This window comes from Carica papaya, chromosome 4 (genome assembly GCF_054855325.1).
Source record: "Carica papaya isolate Zhongbai chromosome 4, ASM5485532v1, whole genome shotgun sequence".
In the NCBI taxonomy this organism is placed as follows: Eukaryota; Viridiplantae; Streptophyta; class Magnoliopsida; order Brassicales; family Caricaceae; genus Carica; species Carica papaya.
Genome location: NC_142312.1, coordinates 19,466,281 through 19,487,518, shown reverse-complemented (window position 1 = coordinate 19,487,518; position 21,238 = coordinate 19,466,281). Strand labels below are relative to the sequence as shown.

The 21,238-nt window shown below is 36.8% G+C and overlaps 1 long non-coding RNA gene across 5 annotated transcripts; it reads left to right on the top strand.

The window, feature by feature from the left end:
* The first annotated feature begins 4,463 nt into the window (after nucleotides 1-4,463).
* Nucleotides 4,464-20,925, top strand: LOC110806487 (uncharacterized). Of its 5 annotated transcripts, none has more exons than XR_015818503.1 (6): nucleotides 4,464-5,625; nucleotides 5,856-5,936; nucleotides 17,224-17,467; nucleotides 17,656-17,928; nucleotides 20,068-20,109; nucleotides 20,682-20,925. It is a non-coding gene; the product is annotated as an uncharacterized LOC110806487 (long non-coding RNA). The 5 variants fall into 5 exon arrangements; XR_015818501.1 differs by having other exon boundaries at nucleotides 20,068-20,113; XR_015818500.1 differs by lacking the exon at nucleotides 17,656-17,928 and having other exon boundaries at nucleotides 4,515-5,625; nucleotides 20,068-20,113.
* The last annotated feature ends 313 nt before the right edge of the window (nucleotides 20,926-21,238 follow it).

Below are 21,238 nucleotides of genomic sequence, written 5' to 3'. Positions count from 1 at the left end.
ATTGCATCGCGCATGGACAACCCAGCTTGAATCGTGCACGAATGGCTCAGATTAAATCGTGATGAACGGTCCAGATTCATTTCCTATTTAATCACGATCGGATGGTTCATATTAAATGCGATGGACGGCTTAGATCAAAAGTAGATGGTTATAAATAATCTCATCTGCACCCAAACTCTAACCCTAGCCGCTAGAGCCCCTCGCCGGAGTAGATAACCCAGCCGCCGGGGAGCCGAGCGCCACCAATCGCCGCCGGGGAGCCGACCGCCACCACTCGCCGCCGTACCGAAGCAATTTTCGGCAGCCAAACGAGGTAATAATTTTACATTTTGCTCAGAATTCGATTTTAAACCCACCTATGGCCAAATCAGAGCGAAAGCGCCAGCTAATTGGCTGAAAAATGCCGCCAAAGCCTAGCGGCACCACCGCAAGGTGTCTCGATTTTGCCTCTGATGAGGCCCTTCCCGATTTTCGTCTGACGTGATTTTTTCACCTTTCTGATCACCGTTTCCTCCTCAACATGTTGACCAGAGCAAAACACCCAACTGCAACGTGAGCTGGAGGAGCCGCCGCACCAGAGAGCCCCACCGCCGGTAAATTTCAGTTTTCTGTATTTTTTCGGCCCACTGAGGGCCCTAAGTGTGTTTTCTCACAGGAACCGATGCAAGTTTGGCTGAATTCGGCCGAAAATTACCGAAAACAGCCAACCCGAGGCGGATCGCCGGCGCTCGCGGCGGCGCTGTCGCCGGAGCACGGCGGAGCTGCCGTGCCAGAATTCTGAAATTGGCCGCGTAGGCCCTAGGTCTGATTTTTGGGTTATTTGGGACATGTGTAGGTATCGTAAGCGCGTTTCAGTTCTCGAAAAAAAATTCAGGAAACCCAGGGACCGCCCATAGACGCAGTGAAAATCTAGTTTTCGGTGTCAGATCAAGTAAGGACCCCTCACTCTATTTCCTATTATGGAATTGAAGTTTGAATAAATGATAATATTATATTTTGTACAAATTAAATAGATATGCATAATTAATTACGGTTGCTAATGGAGCCCGAACTAGACATTATTCTTTATCGATTCCTGTTTGATTTATTTTATAGTTTAAATGCATTATGGTATCTGGTTTATCTATTCTATGGTTTTAAATGCATGTATCACTGCTTACTTCACTACTGTTTAATTTTAAAAATCTAAGATATGCTTACTTTGTCGGATGCACATTACTTGTTTATGTATTCATATTTGAGTTGGTAACGAAGACTAAGGACAAATAGTAATGGGATGTGATTTGATAAATGGATAAGATGACAGCCTCACTAGATATCCTGGGAGATGGTGGACAGACCGGGTTCATAGGAAACTCTACCGTGAACGTTGTCTCATACCGAACAAGGTATGGAGACTTTATTATTTTGGCACTCTTACCGGACGGGGTATGAGGACGGCCCGCTTCACCCTCATACCGGATGAGGTATGGGGACGGTCTTGGAATTAAGTTTGTTAAGGGGAATGGTTCACGTGTAGCAGGGACCCCTATGGATTCCCATGGATACTAGTAGGCTGATAAAAATGGGCAATTGTTGTTTGATGATTTGAATATAAAAGTATGATATGTGCTATGTTACAGATTATATATGAATTCATGATATTTATAATGTTATTGTTTTCATAGGTTGTTTTTATAAATCTCATTGCAGTAAGTGGACGGTAAATAGTTTGATTATTGATAAATAAATTTGTTTAAATCTACTGCTCCATTGGTTGTTTTAATTTTCTACCAACCTTTACTTCTGTGACGGTGATTAGTGTGATGTCCTTATTGGGATAGTATAGCTCATTCCTTATTTAACCATTTTAGATCAGGAGGACCTGGTTCCCGAGCCCGATCCACAAGAAGAATGCGAGTAGATGCTAGATACCTTATAGTTTCTTTTATTTTTCTTAATTCTCGTATTTCTTTTAGAGAACTTATTTCGTGATATTGTTTAGTACTTTTAAGTTATTGTGTAAGATATATTAATGTTAATATTTTATTTCGCTTTCGCACTAAGGTTATTATATATATATTTCTTTTTGAATTTCCGGGGCCATTACAAATTAGGTTTTTCAGTACCTATTTTAAAAGAAGGAAATCTCTTAGTACGTGGATGATGCTTTTACTTCATTGTATCTCAAGCATTTATCATTTGCCACCATGTGTCTCTTTTTATTTTTTTCCATATAATAAAAGGCATTGTGAGGATCATAGCCACATAAAGTGATGAACCCTCTGTAGGGTCAAAAATTTTCAGATGGTATTCCAATCTTCACTTGTGGTGGCTCATTGATCAACTTAAGGAATTATAAGTCAATTTCATTAAGAACTGACCATACTTGAGTGAGCCCAAGTTTGATTTGCCTACAGCTAAGCCATATTCCCTATTTATGGTGTTAGAGATATCTAGGCAAATTACTGAAAGGATGAATGCTTGCAACTCATGCCAATCCCAATTTGATATAAACTCACTAGGATTAAATAATAGGAACTCACAATTAAAGAGGTATTCTCACTTAACTATATTGAATCAAGAATTCAAAGTGTTGAAAACACCATAAGATTGAACAATCCTTGATAAGTTTAGACAATTCAATAAAGAGCATAAGAGATAGCTCCACTTTAAATAAAATTTCTCTTAAATTCATTGATTGATTTTCTCTATGAAGAAAAGGTATATGTAACCAATCAAGAACACTTATTGAGATGTCTATTCCTTGCCACATTAAAAGATTTAATAGATGTAAAACAAGAGTAACTTGTTTTAGTAATAGATGAAGATCAAGTAGTATTCAATATGACTGAAAATTTGAGATATCTTTCTAACCATTCTTAATCTCTTTGCTTTTAGGCATACATGATGGTGGACTCTGTGAGAGAAAGCTAAAAGAATATACTAGAAAATGACCCTATAAAGAAGTGCATAGAAAAAAGGCTGGGAATCTAAAAAAGGAGTGGTATGTAAGTTAAATGGGCGGATACTAAGCAAGAAGTTTGTATTATAGGAAATCTAGAATACAATCCACAAATACAATCTCATTCATAAAGTACTAAAGTTAACTAATTTTTTTTTTCGGTCATTGATCCCCTGCACATTTCAAGAAATTATTTTATCAAACATTAAACTTAACTTCCTCAAATCCCCCCCCATTCTTGTTACTATTCTTCCTACAGTCATTAATTGACAACTGTAATCTTTTCAACTCTCTTGTCCCCCCTCTCCTTGTTTCTTCCTTTTTTTTTCCCACTGTTGTCCCTCCCTTCTTCTTCTCTCTCTTTTTTCTTCTCAATTTGTATAAAAATCTTTTTCATTCTATCCTCAATCTCTTCAAATTTAACCCACACCCTTTTCCTGATTCTTTGGATATATTGCAGCACCTAAAGAGAATTAGTATACCATCACTCTCTTCTTCCTCCTCCAATCTCCCTATTCTCTGCTCCTCTACCTCAGGATCTTTCAAGATGATTCCAGCTTCAGCTTCCTCCTCCTCAACCACTAAAGCCAATTCCTTCCTATTCTCAAACTCATTCTTCTTTTCGATAGCCCCCTCCCACTAGTTCTTCTCTCTCTTCCCTTTCTTTACTATCATCAAGCTCTTTCCCTTCTAGTTCTTCCCTCTCTAGTTCCTCTCCTTCGATCTTGAGCTCCCTTTTTTTTTCTTCATTAGATCCCTTCTCCTTCATTCTTCAAGAACTCCTACCTTTGAAAATCTCCTTCCCCTCCTCCTTCAAGTCTGCCCAATCTTTATTTTCTTTTTTCTCCGTAGGACTGACCTTCTGGGTCAAGCTTTTAATCACGAGCCTCCAAACCCAACACTTTTAAGCTTTGTTTGGATAAATTTTAGTGATGAATAATTAATGTATAACAATAGCAGTAATTGGATGGTAATGGTACAGGATGAGAATGATAAAAAATTTTATGTCTCGATGATTGTGTATTAACGTATGTTAATGACAACTGTTTCGTTTGAATGATAGGATGGTATGGTTGTGTTTTCAGTCAAATTACTAATTTACCCCCAGCTTATTATATGTAATAATAAATGGTATATAAGAAATATGTAATGAAAAAAATAAATTATATAAGAATATAATTAAATTTGTATTTAAATAAATATTTATTACACATAATCAAAATAAATTTTTATATTTGATAAAATAAATAATTATTATTTATATTATCAAATTAATTTAATTTTAATAAAAATAAAATTATTTACATATTAAAAATAAATTGTTGTAATTATATATTATTATATTAAATCTAAAATTATTTTAAGAAATAAAAAATTAAAATGTGTTTGAAAGAATCATTTATTTATGAGGGTATAATGGGAATTAAGCATATTTTATGAGGGTATAGCAGGAATTAAGCATATTTTATGATGGTATAACAAAAAATACAATTATTTGTCGGTCACATATCACTGATTCGGTAGTTTTTAAAATTTATCCAAAATGTATCAGTCGGACACTGTTTGCTACCATCTCATTAGGTTAGAAGTTGATACAATATCACGTCCGTGGAGTCCATACATTAATTGACTACTATTTACCACTATCCAAACAAGGGGTTAGGGTTCTTTTTTTTCTTGTCTCTCCACTCAAACCTGCCTGTCAAGTCATTCCTCTGTTTCCTCCCAAGTTAATCTTCTGCCTTCATTCAATGCATTCTTGCTAAGACTCCTTGGCCCATGGAACCTGGCCCAATCCTTCCTCCACCACCAAAACGATCTCCATACCCTAAATTTTGGTGATACATCCTTCTATGCATGTGTAGCCCATTTTGAAATTCAAAATTGTCCCACTCCGTTTTCTTCTTAGGTTGTATCTTCCCTACCCGATTCAACATCTCTCCTCCACTCTAGACCACCTTTGTGAACGACCTCTCACCTACCACATCCATCAGGATATGGAGATTCACCTAATAGTAAAGACACATAATGACCTTTTTCCTCTGTGTAATCTCTTTTTATTTATTTCTTCAGTTTCCTCACCCATAACTACTACCTCCCTCTGTTTGTTATACGAATTGACCAAAGGTTAGTCTGTAGATTCTTACATCGATCTTATCACCTTTCACCAGCTTCCTACTTTGTGTCCTTCTGAAATAAAGATCCACTTCACTACTCGCCCTTTCTCTTATGTTAGCACCAACAATCTCCCATTTCAATTTCATCTCATCGCCACCCAAAGGTTGTGCCTTTTCCCGGTTGTGTTCCCCCGTGTTTTCCCCCCTTCCTCAAGTAAAAGTCTGCAAATGCATCCATTAACCGCTCCACCTCCTTTTCCTCTAACGAATTTGACACCTGAAATCATGTTATGTTCTCATTAATGCTCGTATCGTCCATCTTCTTCCCCTCACAAATTGCGTCAAACAATTTATTGTTTATTACTAGGAACTTTCTTTGTTACGTTGCCATCTTCTCTGCCCATCTTGGTCGGCCCAAGAAACCAACACAACTTCCTTCTTCCACCTTTTTGCCCTAGTGACCCATTTTCCTTTTCACTTTCTTGCACCTTGACCCTCTCGAACAACACACTCGCCTCTCTTTCTCTCCTTAGGGTCTGTTTGGATGATAGTTCAGTGAATATGGTATGATTTTTTCACGATTTATTTTGTTTGTTTGCATTACCAAATGCATGGTACAGTTTTTTACCGGTTGACTCATGCTCCTCAATACCATGATTTTTTCCATTTTTTCCAACCACTTATTAAGTTGTTTTAATGATGGTTCGATTATTTTTTCTCATTATACCCTTAAGATTTTTTATTATTTACTAAATTACCTTTCATTTTATCATTCTTCTTCTTTACTTCTCTAGGGTTTATTATTATTCTTCTTCTAAACCCGACATTGAAGAGCCACAAACCATCTTCATCTTCAGCTTCTCTTATTTGATCAGGTAACCAGATATTAATTTCTCTCTTTATTTCTTCAGCTTCTCTTGTTCGACTAGGTAACTAGACACTGATTTCTCTCTTCATTTCTCTTTTCTTTTTCTCTTTCCAATTTATTCTCTCTCTTAGTATGTGTTTTACATTTTTTTTTTGTTTTTTTCGTCGCCGTTTACATTTTGTTTGATTGGTTTCAGTTCCTTCATGGTCGATTGAACGAAAATTGTTATTAGGTGTCGTTCTATTTTGGGAAGCCTGAATAGGCGAGTTACGTGTGTGTTTGTGGCCATCTCTGTTGTGGTGTGTGTGTGGCCTGTGTTGGCAGAGATGATGAATTGAACAAGCCCTAATGGTCAATTGGCAGAGAGGACCAGATAATAGATGGTCCGAATGGGAGGAAAGATGGTAGATATATGCTGTAATTGAGGCTAGAGACATGGCCATTTCTCTTTGGGAGGCTGTTGCTTATTCTGGATACCAAGATTTTAAGTATAATTGTGTATTGAAAGGAAAAAGGAATTTTCAAACAAGAACTTAAGATAAACAAAGAAAATGAAAGGAAACTTGAAGAAAAGGGTTGTAGAGAATAGTAAGTTTCTTAAAAGTTTGTTTATATGATTTGAAAGAAAGAACTTGGGAATAAATTCAAAGTAGAAATAATGGATGTAAATGGAACCTTAGTTTTAAATTAGAATATAAAATATTAGAATTTAGGGACAAAATAAAGAATAAGTAAAACAAGTAGATATTTTAGTAGTTATTCAAGAAACATAGAAAAATTAAAGAACATAAAAATTTAGAAAACAGAAATTGACTTTAATAATTTAGTGAAATTTAGTATTTTCAATTTTAATTAATTCTATGAATTTAAGAAAGAAAATTAGAGACAAGGGTTGTAAAGAGAAAAAAAGAGCGAGATGTTAATAATTATAAAAGAAGACAAGCTTGAACCATGATTATTTTAATAAGAAATTGACAGTTGAATTATAAGGGAAATAGAGAGTTAAGGAGTTAAGGTAAATGAGGAATTGCATTTAAATTGTGATTTTAATTTGTTGTTTGATGGAAAACTTTTCGCTTTACCTTTCTTTTTCTTTAATATCTAGTTTTGTTGCAAAAGGAACGGTTGTTTTAGTAGAACACATATCATATTCAGGGAACTCTTGTGTATGTGAGAATTGTGGCTCCTGTTCTGCTTCTCTGCTCTATTAGAATTCAACTTGATTATTTCTTGATTCATTGCTATTAAAATTCTTTTTTTTTTGTCTTTATTTTTTCCTTTATTTCTCATGCTAGTGACTATTTGAATTTGAATGCTTTCCTCATATGTAAAAACTCTACCGTATGGTTAATTACCTCGTTAGTAGATACTCATTTGATATTTCATAATCATTTTCATATGGATCATACGGAACGTATAGCAATGTTAGCGGGAGTTTTAGTGATGCTTATAGGAATTTATATTCATAGAATGAGAAAACTTAGTCATGTGCATGAATTAAGGCTTGAAGGTGAGAAAGTTCGAGCCAAGCTTATGGAAAGCTTAGTATCAAGTGAGTTCTGTCGGCACATTATTAGGATGACAGCTCCATCATTTACAAAATTATGTCATCTACTAGTTACAGAATGTGGACTTAGACCTACCATTCGTGTAACTGTACAGGAAAAAATACTCAAGACACTTTACTTATTATAACACAGTCAAAGAAATCGAGTCATGTCTTAATAGTTTCAACGATTAGGAGAGACGACAAGTGTAAAGACCCGAACAAAAAGAAAATAATTTATTATCTAAATGCAGAAGCAAAAATAAAGTTAGGGTTTACATTCCATACACAGTAAATTTGAATGCCCAATAGGACTACCAGAATGTCCCTTCTATATTGGTTCATAAAAATAATCAAACGATAACTAAAAACAAATAAATAGATATCCTAGAAGGTTAACCTGCACTAGCACTTGAAAGGAGTCCGAAAGGTGAACTATTTATAATCATCTTACTGATCGGGATCTTGATCTTGATCTTGATCTTCTTAATTTGAAATTGTTAATAAATGGGTGAGCTACACTACCCCAATAAGGAAATCATACCAATCACTGATACAAACAAACTGAAAGTTGGAAAAAATCACAAAACAACCAATGGAGTGCTTGATTTAAGTAAATACATTTAACATTAAAATATTTATTCCATACTTACCGTTACGGGTTTTCCAAAATCAACCTATGAAGATAAGTAATCAGATGAGTTTTTAATTTTATGCATAAGATTTGTACTCTTCCTTTTAACCTACTTATTAGGACCCCTAGAAGTCCATAGCGATATCCCCTCACTCGTGAACCTAGTATGTAGATTGAAAATTAACCTAGTCGTCCCCATACCCCGTCCAGTGATGGGCACCAAATATATCATCACCTCGATATTCGGTCCAGTATGAGGATGAGCCATATCTCCCAAAACCTTCTAGTATGGGACTTTTCAGCCCCATCCGACTGAGATAATGTCCACAATAAGGTTTCTTATGTATCGGGTCCGTCTACCCTTTCCTAGGGTACCCAGTAAATTTTCACATATATAGATCCTCATCATCCCAGCAACCACCAATTGCATACCAACACCTCTTTACATATTTACAGATTAATCTAAAAGGCATCTAAGCAAGCAATACAGTTTATGATAATCGGGTAACCAAATAACCAAATAAACAAAGAAATAATGCAGGAGGAACCAAATAAAGTAGATAACTGAGGACACAGTTTAAACTACCAATTTAATGCACATAATTCAATAGTAAACATTTTAAGGGTTAAGTAATACAGGAGAACATGAACAGTAAACTAGGGCAATCATACACTAACCAATTCTGCATCCACTAGTGAGTGACCTATAATTATTATTAGGATTTTTCTAATTTTTACAAAATATAAAATTATTGATTTTTAAGCTTCAATTCACTGTAATAGAGAATAAGGTGAGGGATCCTTACCCAGATCGGTGTTTTAAAATATTGTTCTACCCACTACGCCTCCTGACAAGCCCAAGATTTTTTTAAATTTTTTTTTACGAAAATTAAAATATCCGTTATGTACCCAAAAATATCCCAAAAACAAAAAATAAGTGTTGAAAATCCTTTTCTACCAATTTTAGGGTTCTAGCATGGCGGTGCTGCCGTGCTCCGCCACCAACGGTAGCGGTTCGCCTCAGCTTGGTCGGTTTTGGCCAGTTTTGGTAAGTTTTACATGTATCATTGTGAAAAACACGTTAAGAAGCGACCAGGAAAAAAATCAAAAAACTGAACCAGCCGGCGTGGAGGCCTCTGGGTGCGTCGGCTCAGTCGGTTCTCCTTCGGGCTGGGGTTTTTTATTCGACTAACATGTACAGAAAGGGATTGTGAACACAATGGTCAAAGAAACGTATGAAACAGAAAATGGGAAGGGGGTCATTAGAGAGGCTTTAGGGTTTTGGTCGCGGTGACTCTGCCAGGCTTTGCCCCGCGATTTTTGGCTCACCCGTCACCCCTTTTACTCTGATATGGCCACAAGGAGGCTCAGAATTAAATTCTGAGCAGAGAATGGAAAAATTTATCTTTTTTGGCAGTTGGTGGTGACCCCGATGCGGCGACAACTGGTGGTCGGTCTCCTTCTCCAGCATCTGGTTCTTCTTCTCCGGCGAGGGCAAGTGTAGTGAAGGTTAGGGTTCCCGGAGATACGATGTTTAAATACACATCCCGTGTCGATCTTGGCTGTCCGCTAGGGGATACGTTTCCCTCTCGCATCCGTTGGATCTATCTTATTCGGAAAATAAATCTGGGCCGCATGATTGGATTGAATCTAATCGTTGGATCGTGCTTAAAGAGGGAACACATCTGGGTCGTTCATGTGCATGGGATGAGATTTGGATTGTCGGATCGTCGGGCACGCATATCGCTCAAGTGGCTTCTCGCATGGTGCCGACGTCAGCAAGGTTGCCACACGGCATGCTCTGGTTCATTGGGACTGCTGACTGGGTCATCTCACGTGGCTAAACTTTTTCTTTTTACGTTTTAATCCCTTGTTTATAATTTTTCTTTCAAAAACACCCACCGAATTCAAAATTATTTTCAATTTCGTTTCTAATTCATTCTTTCTAAAAAATTCAATAAAATTAAATTAAAATAAATAAATTTAATTAATTAATTTTTTTATAAATATAATAATAAAAAAATCATCTCAGGTCGATTTTCGGATCCGAGTATTACAAATTTTCCCTTTAAAGAAAATTTAGTCCCTCAAATTTGTCACCCTCTCTCTTAGTTAAACAAGTGGGGGTACTGTGCTTTAAAGTTCGATTTTAGCTCCAAAGTGACCTCTTCCTGTGTGTAATTCTATTATAGGACTTTGACAAAGGAAATCTATCTGTTGCGAAGCACTCTGCTCTTCAGGTCCATAATGTCTATTGGTACCTCCTCAGAGGATATATCCTCATAGATTGAAATGGACTCGAGGGTTAGGATGTGTGAGAGGTCCGGGTTGCACTTATGTAGCATTGACACAAGAAACACATTATGGATTATGGATAGCTCTGAAGGTAGTGCTAGTCTGTAGGCAGGCGTACAAATCCTGTCTAAGATTTTAAATGGCCCAATAAAACAGAGATTTAATTTCTCATTCTTGTCAAAGTTATTAATTCCCTTGAAAGGAGTGACCTTAAGAAATATTTGATCACCTTTCTCAAATTCAAAATCTCTCCTTCAGGTGTCTGCATTACTCTTTTGTCCACTCTGAGCTGTCTGGATGTTCTTTCTAATTTTAACTATCTTTGCTTTAATCTCCTCTATAAGATCTGGGCCAAATAATTTTTTATCGCCCACCTCTTCCTAACAGATCGGTGATTTACAGGGTCGACCATATAATGCTTAATACGGGGTCATCTCGATGCTTGCTTGATAGCTATTATTGTAGTATCAAAGGTTGGTGATCATCCTAATGGACCCCGAAGTTTAGAACACAAGCTTGGAGCATATCCTCCAGTGTGCGAATCGTCCTCTCTAATTGTCCATCGGTTTGAGGGTAGAATGCGATGCTAAGGGACAGTTTCATTCCCATGGCTTGCTGAAAACTAAACCAAAATCGAGAAGTGAACCTAGGGTCTTTATCAGATACCACTGTCACTAAGACTCTATGTAATCTAACTATATCCCGGATATAGATTCTTACTATCTTGTCCAAGGGGTCGGTCATCTTGATAGCCAAGAAGTGAGAGGACTAGGTGAGCCAATCAACAATTACCCAGATAGTATCATGTCCTGAGCGTGCCTTAGGCAACCCTGTCACGAAGTTCATGGTGATATGTTCTCATTTCTACTCCGGGATCGATAATGGCTAAAGTAACTCACCTGTGCGTTAATGCACAGGCTTAACCTGTTGACATACCAGACACTTGGAGACAAAGTCAGCTATCTCTCTCTTAATTTCGCTCCACCAAAATCGAGGTCGCATACTTTGATATATCTTAGTACTTCCGATATGTATGGCAAACCTTGAGTTATGAGCCTCTATCATGATGTCCCTTTTTAGTTCACTATCATCTGGAACACACCCTGCCTTGAAATTTGATCAACTCATCGGCAGAGACCCTAAATTCTAGATTTACCCTCTGTTCTGCATCCTTCCTGAGAGCTACTATGATGGAATCAGTCAATTGGGATTCATTTATTCTCTGAATCAATTCGGATTGGACTGTCATATGGGCCAGATATGTAACCTTTTTCAAGTTTCAAAGTCGTATTTACTATGCTACCCCTATTACTCTGCATTCAGAAACTATTATGTGAGCCAGCATACTTGCACTTTTTCTGCTGAGCGCGTCAGCTATCACGTTGTCTATTACCAGATGATACAAAATCGTACAATCATAGTCATTAAAGAGTTTTATCCAACGCTTCTGGCATATTGAAATCCTTTTGAGTGAATATACGCTTCAAGCTCTTATGGTATGTGTAAATCTCAAAAGTCTCCCATACAAGAAGTGGCACCAAGTCTTCAAGGCATGTATAATGGCGGTCAATTCCAAGTCATGAGTGGGGTAATATTTTTCATGATTATTCAACTGTCTGGACCCATAAACTATGATCTTTTTATACTGCATCAGAACACAACTCAATTCCATATATAAGGCATCACTATACACTGTATATCCACACATCCCCCTCAGTAGAGTCAAAATGGGTGCGGTAGTCAATCACTTCTTGAGTTTTGTAAAACTCTTTTTGCAATCCTCGTTCTATTCAAACTTAATGTTCTTCTTTGTGAGCCAGGTAAAAGGAGAGGTTATGCTAGAAAACCTTCCACAAACCTGTAGTAATAACCTGCTATTCCTAGAAAGTTACGAATCTCCTTAACCGAAGTCAATTTCTTTCAACCAAGTACTACCTTAACTTTCTCGGGGTTCACTGATACTTCATTCTTTCATATGATGTGTCCTATAAAGGTAGTCTGCTCGAGGCAGAACCCACACTTACTCGATTTTGTATACAATTTTTTTTCCTGAGAACCTGAGCTAGGTGGTGTGTTTGTTCCTCTCTGCTTTTTTAATAGACCAGGATATCATCGACAAATACAATGACGAATTGATCTAAGAATTGTCTTACCTTATTCATCAAGTCCATAAATATAACTGGCGCATTGGTTAGTCCAAAAAGCATGACCAGGAACTCATAGTATTCATACTGAAATCTAAAGGCTATCTTGGGAATGTCCTTTGCCCTGATCTTTACCTGATGATAACCTGAACACAAGTCTATCATTGAGAAAACATGTGCACACTGTAACTAGTCAAAAAGGTCATCAATTCTAGGGATGAAGAATTTGTTCTTGATTGTGACTTTGTTTAATTCTTTGTAGTTGATGCACAGTCTCAGGATCCCATCCCCTTTTTTTTGCAAACGTGACTCAAGCACCCCAAAGAGATACATTATGTCAGATGAACCCATTATCCTGCAATTTTTTTATCTGTTTTCTCAGCTCTTCCATCTCTACATGACTTATGCGGTAAGGGGCAATTACGATAGGCTGGGTGTCAGGCTGAAGGTCTATGGTGAACTCAACTTCCCTGTCTACTGGTAGTCTAAGTAGTTCATCAGAAGACATATCTGGAAATTCTCAGACCACGAGGATTTCTTGAATGTAAACTTCTTTCTTAGGTTCGCCTATTGTAGAAAAGACAAGCAAGTAAAAGAATCACACCAATGAGGCAATCGCCATTAGGAAATAATATTTAAAACTTTTACTAATTTATAAATGACTCTTCATTAGGAGGGTTGAATAAAAGTTTCTTGTGGAAACAATCTATGGTGCTGTGATATGCCACTAATTAGTTCATTCCCAGGATTACATCAAAATCTCCCGTGTCTACCTCTATTAGGTCTACACATAGTTTTTTATCTGTTATGTCTACGATACAAGCTTTGTATATATCTTTCCCTAGCAGTGTCCTACTCCCAGGAGTCGACATAAATAGCATAGAATCAAGTTTTTCAAGTAATAAATTCAAGTTTTTTACAAAAGTATGTGAGACAAACGAGTGTGAAGCACCAGTATCAATCAAAAAATGTGCGAGGTGATTACATATAGTGTACATATCTTGTATCACGTCCGGGTTAACTTCAGCATCCTATTGAGTGAGGTTGTAAGCTCTGCTCTAGATAGGAAGTCTGGTCTGATTCTGATTTCGCGGGCACTCTCTCGCGTAGTGTTAGGCACTTCCACATATGTGGCAGGTATTGTTGAGATGATAGTAAGGTCGGTCCCCATGATCCTTGCCACAGTTCTGGCAAATTCTACCGCGTCATGTTGTCAGAGTCTTAGAAGGAGGCTAAATCGTTGGCCTAAGCCTCTTATTCTACCGAACTGACGCAATGGGTGCTGGCTTGCGGTGTGAATTGAGGGTCTAGAATTTTTCACTACTAGAGAGAAGATATGAAGGTTCCACTCTACTAGCTATGCCTTGACCAGAATGGCTAAGCAGATACTAAACTTAAATACATACATTGTCTGCCTAATCTCAGGAGGAAGGCCCCACTCGAACTTTCTTGTTTTCCTGCCTTCATCCATCATACTCTCAGGGGAATACCGGCTTAACTCTAGAAACTATTGGGCATACTCTAACACTATCATATCACCCTGTACTAAGTGTGCAAATTCTATTTCCTTCATATGCTGAAGGTACTCTGCATTAAAGTCCATTAGAAACTGTTCCCAAGTGACTAGAACGGGCAAGGTGGCATGTTGGAGCTACCACCAGTGATCTGCCTCTCCCACGAGCATGTAGTTGGCGAGTATGAGACTTCTCATATCCATCTAATTGAGGTAATCTCTACAGTAGAGTTCCCTATATACCGGGGTCGTCCACCCTTTCCTAAGGTACCCAGTAAATTTCCACATATATAGATCCTCATCATCCCAACAACCACCAATTGCATACCAACGCCTCATACATATTTACAGATTAACCTAAAAGGCATCTAAGCAAGCAATACAATTTATGATAACCGAGTAACCAAATAAAAAAAGAAATAATGCAGGGAGAACCAAATAAAGCAAATAACCGAGGACATAGTTCAAACTAGCATTTTTATACAAATAATTCAATAGTAAATATTTTAAGCAATACAGGAGAAAATGAACAGTAAATTACGATAATCATACACTGACCAGTTCCGTCTCAACTAGTGACCTGTAATTATTATTATGATTTTTTTAATTTTTAAAAAACTTAGAATTATTTATTTTTAAGCCTCAATTCACCATAACAGAAAATAGGGTGAGTGATCCTTACCCGGATTAGTATTTTTAAACGTTGTGTTACCCACTACACCTCCGAACGGGCTTTGGGTTTTCCTAAATTTTTTCTCTAGAAATCAAAATCTCCGTCATGTACCAAAAAATACCCCAAAATCCAAAATCAGTGTTGAAAACTGTTTTCAACCAATTTTAAGGTTCTGGCACAGCGCCACCGCCGTGCTCCGCGCTGATTCCACCACCCACGGCGGCGGTTCGCCTAAGCCTGGTTGATTTTGATCGATTTTGATCGATTTTACACGTATCCCCCCAAAAAACACATTAGGAAGCCTTGGTTGGTAAGAAAAAATCAAAAAGTCGAACTTATCGGCAGGGGGTCTCTAGGTGCGGCGGCTCTGTCGAATTTCCTTTGCGGTTAGGATTTCTTCTTCAATTAACCTGCACATAAAGGGATGATGAACACAATGGTCAAAGAATTGTGTGAGACAGAAAACGGGAAGGGTCATCGGAGAGGGTTCAGGATTTTTGCCACGGCAGCTCCGCCAACCTTTGCCTGCGGTTATGGGCTCACCCGCCACCCCTTTTGCTCTGATATGACTACAGGGAGGCTCAGAATTAAATTTTGAGCAGGAAGGGAAAACCTTTACCTTTGTGGCGATCATTGGTGGCTCAGGTGCCGCGGTGGCTGGTAGTCGGTCTCCTTCTTCAGTGTCTGGTTCTTCTTCTCCAGCAAGGGCAAGTTTGGTTAACATTAGGGTTCCCTGAGACGCGATGTTTAATACCCATCTCGTGTCGATCTGTGCCATTCGTTTGGAGATACATGAGTCTCTCTTGTTCATTGGATCTATCTTATTCGGAGAATGAATCTGGACCATACGATCAAATTGAATCTGACCGTTCGATTTTCCTTAAAGAGGGAATGCATCTGGGTTGTTCACGCACGCAGGATGAGATCTGGACCGTTAGATCGTCAAGCACGCAGATAGCTCGCGTGGCTTCTTGCGTGGTGCCAATGTCAGCAAGGTTGCCACGCGGCGTGCTCTTGTTCGCTGGGGCTGCTGACCAGGTTGTTCTATGTGGCCGAACTTTTTTTTTTCATTTTAACTCCCTGTTTTCAATTTTTATTTTAAAAAAACCCATCGAATTCAAAATTTCACCTCTTTTTTCCAAAATTATTTTCAATTTCGTCTCTAATTTATTTTTCTCAAAAATTCAATAAAATTAAACTAAAATAAATAAATTTAATTAATTAATTTTTTTTATAAATGAAATAATAAAGAAAATCATCCCGAACCGATTTTCGAAACTGAGTATTACAACTTGTCGTCATTTTACATTGTCATACGATCTATAATAGAACTGGTTGATAAATTCCTTAATCAACTTGATGGATCACGAGTGCCATCAAAAATAGCCAATAATCCTAGGTTTTTTCCATTTTTAAAGGTAAATATGTTAATATTACTTATTAAATTTTTGTAAATACGTATTATTTTATTTAATTAATGATCAATTAATTTTAAGATTGTGTTGGTGTGATCGACGGAACTCACGTACGTGTTAAAGTGTCCAAAGTTGATGCTCCAAGATTATGTGGGAGAAAAGATTTCCCCACACAAAATGTTTTGGTGGCTTGTGCATTAGACTTGACTTTTACATAAGTCTTTACTGGTGGGAGGGGACCGCATCAGATTCAAGAGTAATAAAACAAGCATTAATGAGAGCTAATGATCCTCTAATTATTCCATAAAGTGATTAAAAAGTTTGAATTTCAAAATGTAGTGTATAGGTTTCAAGAAAAAATTTATAACTTTACGTGATGTTTTCAGGTAAGTTCTACTTAGTAGATGCTGGCTTTATGTTGCGGGGTGAATTAATTATTCCATATAGGGGAGAACAGTACTATTTGAGTGAATACTCCAGGAAGCCACCACTAAATGCTCGTGAGTTATTCAATCTTCGTCATTCTTCTTTACGTAATGCGATTGAACGTGCAATCGGAGTTCTCAAAAAATGCTTTCCAATTATCGCTAATGAACCACACTATCGGCTGAAGAATCTCAATCGTATTATATTTACATGTATTTTGCACAACCTTTTGCAGAAAGAGGATCTAAACAATGAACTTCTAAGAGAGGTTGATGAGGAACTTAGAAACACTTCTTATGAGGAATCTATTCCATTTGGTGTTAGGGATAGCCATGAGGAAACAAGAAGGGGAGAAGCTATTAGGGATATGATAGCAGCTTATATGTGGCTTGCTTATAATAGTTGATTGCTTTATTATAGCACCTGTATTACTTAAGAATTTTGTTGTTTGCAACTGCCGTATTTTATACAAAATTACTGTATTATATTAACATTTTAATGATAACATTATATTTTAGATTTTCTACTATTGTTCACACGTTATATTTACATGAAGTTCTGTTTATTGACAATGATAACTTTGTCTACTGGACTGATGCGTTCTTTGTTCTTAATGGTAACTTTATATTTTTTGGTTCTGTGTTGCAGTGTTGTATAAAATGGATAGTAGGAATAATTCTGCAGATCGAGTGGGTAACATTATCCACTGGACTGATGCATTGGATAATGCATAAGTATAAGCATTTTACTCTCAACATTGCTTGGGCCGCAAATCAGGTGGAACATTCACCACATAAGCTATTGCTTGTATCATTTCAGACTTGAAGCGCACCTACCCAAACATGCCAATTGTAAAAGAGCGAGTCCACAATCGCATTAAAAATTTTAAAAGGTAGTTCTCAAAATGGTATGACGTATTCAAACATGGGCTGAGTGGTTTTGCATGGAATCCATTAACTAAAAAATTTGAACCTGAAGAGGAGGTCTAGCAATAACTAATAGAAGTAAATCAAAAAGTGAATCATATGTTACTTGTAATATTTTATATAATTTAAATATTAACATCATATTTTATAATAGGCTAATCTAGAAGCAGCTGAACTTAAGAACAAACGAGTTCGAAATTACGACAAAATGTTAGAAATGTTTAGAAGAGATAGAGCTAACGGAGTTGGTAGCGACACAGCACATACCATTCAAAGACAAACGAATATGAATGTTAACACAAATGCAGCGGGAGTTGAGGATGTGATGAGTATGGGTCCCGAAACGTCAGTGTTGATATCAACGTCAATAGTGAGGAATCTGTCCATGATCGTCCAATGTCTTAAATTCCTACTTCACAACCCGAAGGTGAAACTGTAACACCCAAAAAAAAAATTTATTTATTATTATTATTATTATTATTATTATTTTATTGATTTATTTTTAATTAATTCTAAATAAATATAATTAAGTGTTAATCGAATTTAATTTATTTTAAATTACTTTAAATTATATTCAATAGAAATAATAATAATAAATATAATAAAAAAAGGGGTAAAATTATTTTAGGAATTTAATTGAAAGCAATTTTAGAAAAAATGGGTGAAAATTTGGGTCCTAGGGGTATTTTTGAAAGAAAATTTGAAAACTGATGGTCAAAACGTAATTTGAAAAACTTGCGCCACGTCAGTAGCCCCGGCTAACCAGGACACACCGCGTGGTAGAGACGCTGACGCGGGAGGCCATGCAGAAGGGAGCAATGTGGGCGATCCGCGTGCGCGCGATCGAACGGCTGAGATTCATTCCCGCGCGCACGGACCGCCCAGATCAAAAGCGCGTATGAACGACCCAGATTGTATGCGTACGGACGGCCCAGATTGAATCGCGCACGGACGATCCAGATTACATCGCGATGAACGGCCCAGATTCATTTCTTATTTAATCGCGATCGGACGATCCAGATTAAATTACGATGGATGGCTCAGATTAAAAGTGAAAGGTTATAAATAATCTCACCCACACCCAAACCCTAACCTTAGCCACCAGAGCCCTCGCCGGAGAAGACAGCCCAGCCACCGGAGGACCGACCACCGCCACCCGCCGCCGCACCGGAGCACCTTTCGGCCGCCAAATGAGGTAAAAATTCTCCCCTTAGCTCAAATTTCAATTCTAAACCCATCTGTGGTCAAATCGGAGCCAAAATACCGATCAATTGGCCGAAAAACACTGTCGAAGCCCAGCGGCGACGCCACATGTTTTTTGATTTTTGCCTCCTATGAGGCCCTTCCCGATTCCCGTTCGATGTAATTTTTACACCATTGTGACCACCGTTCCTTCCTCTACAGGTTGACCAGAGCAAAATACCAAATCGCGACTCGAGCCGAAGGAGCCGCCACACCGGAGAGCCCTGCCGCTAGTAAGTTTCAGTTTTCGGTATTTTTTCGGAGCCGCCGTGCTGAAATTTCTGAAATTGGTCGAGTAGGCCCTAGGTCTAATTTTGAGTTATTTGGGGACATGTGCAAGTACCGTAAGTGCGTTTCAATTCCCGAAAAAAAATTTAGGGAATCTAGGGACTGCCCGTAGGTGCAATGAAAAATTGATTTTAGACTTCGAATCAAGTAAGGACCCCTCACCCTATTTCCTATCACAGGATTAAAGTCTAATAAGTGATAAAACTATATTTTATGAATTATATAGATACACGTAATTTATTACGGTTGCTAATGGAGCCCGAACCGGACGTATTTCCCTATCAGTTCTTGTTTGGTTTATTTTACAGTTTTAAATGCAGTATGATATCTGTTTTATTCATTTTAAGGTTTTGAATGCATCAATCACTGCTTACTTTATTTCGGCCTGATTTTGTGAATCTAATAATATGCTTGCCTTATTGGGTGCTCATCAATTATTTAAGTATTCATGTTTATGTGGGAAACGGAAAACTAAGAAAAAAATAGAAAAGGTATGTGAATTGATAAATGGATAAGTTGACAGCCTCACTAGATATCCTGGCAGATGGTGGACGGACCGGGTCCACAAGAAATCCTACCGGGAATGTTATCTCATACCGGACGGGGTATAGAGACTTTAAATGTTTTGACGCTCATACCGGACGGGGTATGGGGACGGCCCTAGAAATTAAGTTTGTCAAGGGAATAGTTCACTGGTAGCGGGGACCCCTATGGATCCCCACGGATACTAGTAGGCTGATAAAAAGGGATAACTGTTGTTTGATGATTGAAATATAAAAGTATGACATGTACTATGTTACAGATTGTGTATGAACTTATGATATCTATGATGTTATTATTTTCATATGTCGTTTTTTATAAATCCCACTGAGGTAAGTGGACGGTAAATAATTTGATTATTGATAAATAAATTTACTTAAAACTTGTGCTCCATTGGTTGTTTTTGATTTTCTACCAACCTTTATTTCTGTGACAGTGATATAATGTGATGTCTTTACTGGGCTAGTGTAGCTCACTCCTTACTTAATCATTTCAGATCCGGAGGACTTGGTTCCCAAGCCCGATCTACAAGAAGACGGCGAGTAATTACCTATATGTTTATTAATTTCTCTTATAGTCTTTCATTTCCAGTATTTTCCTTTAGAGGACTTATTTTCGATATTGTTAGTACGTTTAAGTTATTGTGAAATGAATATGAACCAAAATCTTTTATTTCGCTTCTGCACTTATATTCTTTATATACATTTCCCTTTTAAATTTCTGGGGCCATTACAGAAACTTCAAGTTGTTCAAGACCGAGCAAATTAAGACGTTTGGGTACTATCCCAAAAAATGATTATCTTCTTGAGAAAATTAGAATGATTGTCGATGCACTTAATAATTTGGTATCAGCAAAACATATTTCATCGACTTAGATGTACGAAGAGATTGGTCGTTTGAGTCTCACTGAAGATAAAAAATCACAAACTTATATTTATCTTTTGAAAGAATCAAACATAGTCTTGAGTTGTCCTCTTAAAAGTTACAAGAATCTCATAAAGAACTTGCGTCTAGAACTAGGTAATAAGATTTATTCAAACTCAAGTTCGTTTACAAAAACTTGTGACTTTGTAATCTTTGTTTTTTATTTAATTTTCTTTGCTTTTGCAGATATTTAAAAACGGAAGATGTTGTTATCGAAGTGCAAGACCCAAGTTTAGATATAGGAATGTTGTAGAATTTATGTCGCATGACGTATCATGTTTCTTTTTATGGTTAGTTAGAATTTATGTAAACTCCTATATTTATTTACTTTATTACCATGGTCTAATTTGTATTTTAATATATGTTGGACTAATTTATATTTAGGAATGAATGATGACGCTATAAAATATTCGTATTTGGAATAGTTAAACTAGTGTTGTATTTTTGAAGCTCTTATATTTATGAATCTATGTATTTTTTTCTTTTAGACAATACAATTTATTTATTTTATTGTATATATGTGTTTATATGTTTAATTATATATATATTTTTATATAAATATCTATTTATATTTTCAATTAAATTTATGTAATTATATTTTTAATTATATATACATGTATATAATTTATTTAATTATATCAATTTTATTGTATCTATATATATTTATATATTTAATTATATATATTATATTATATATATACATAAATTTATATATTTATATATGTGTTTATATATTTAATTAT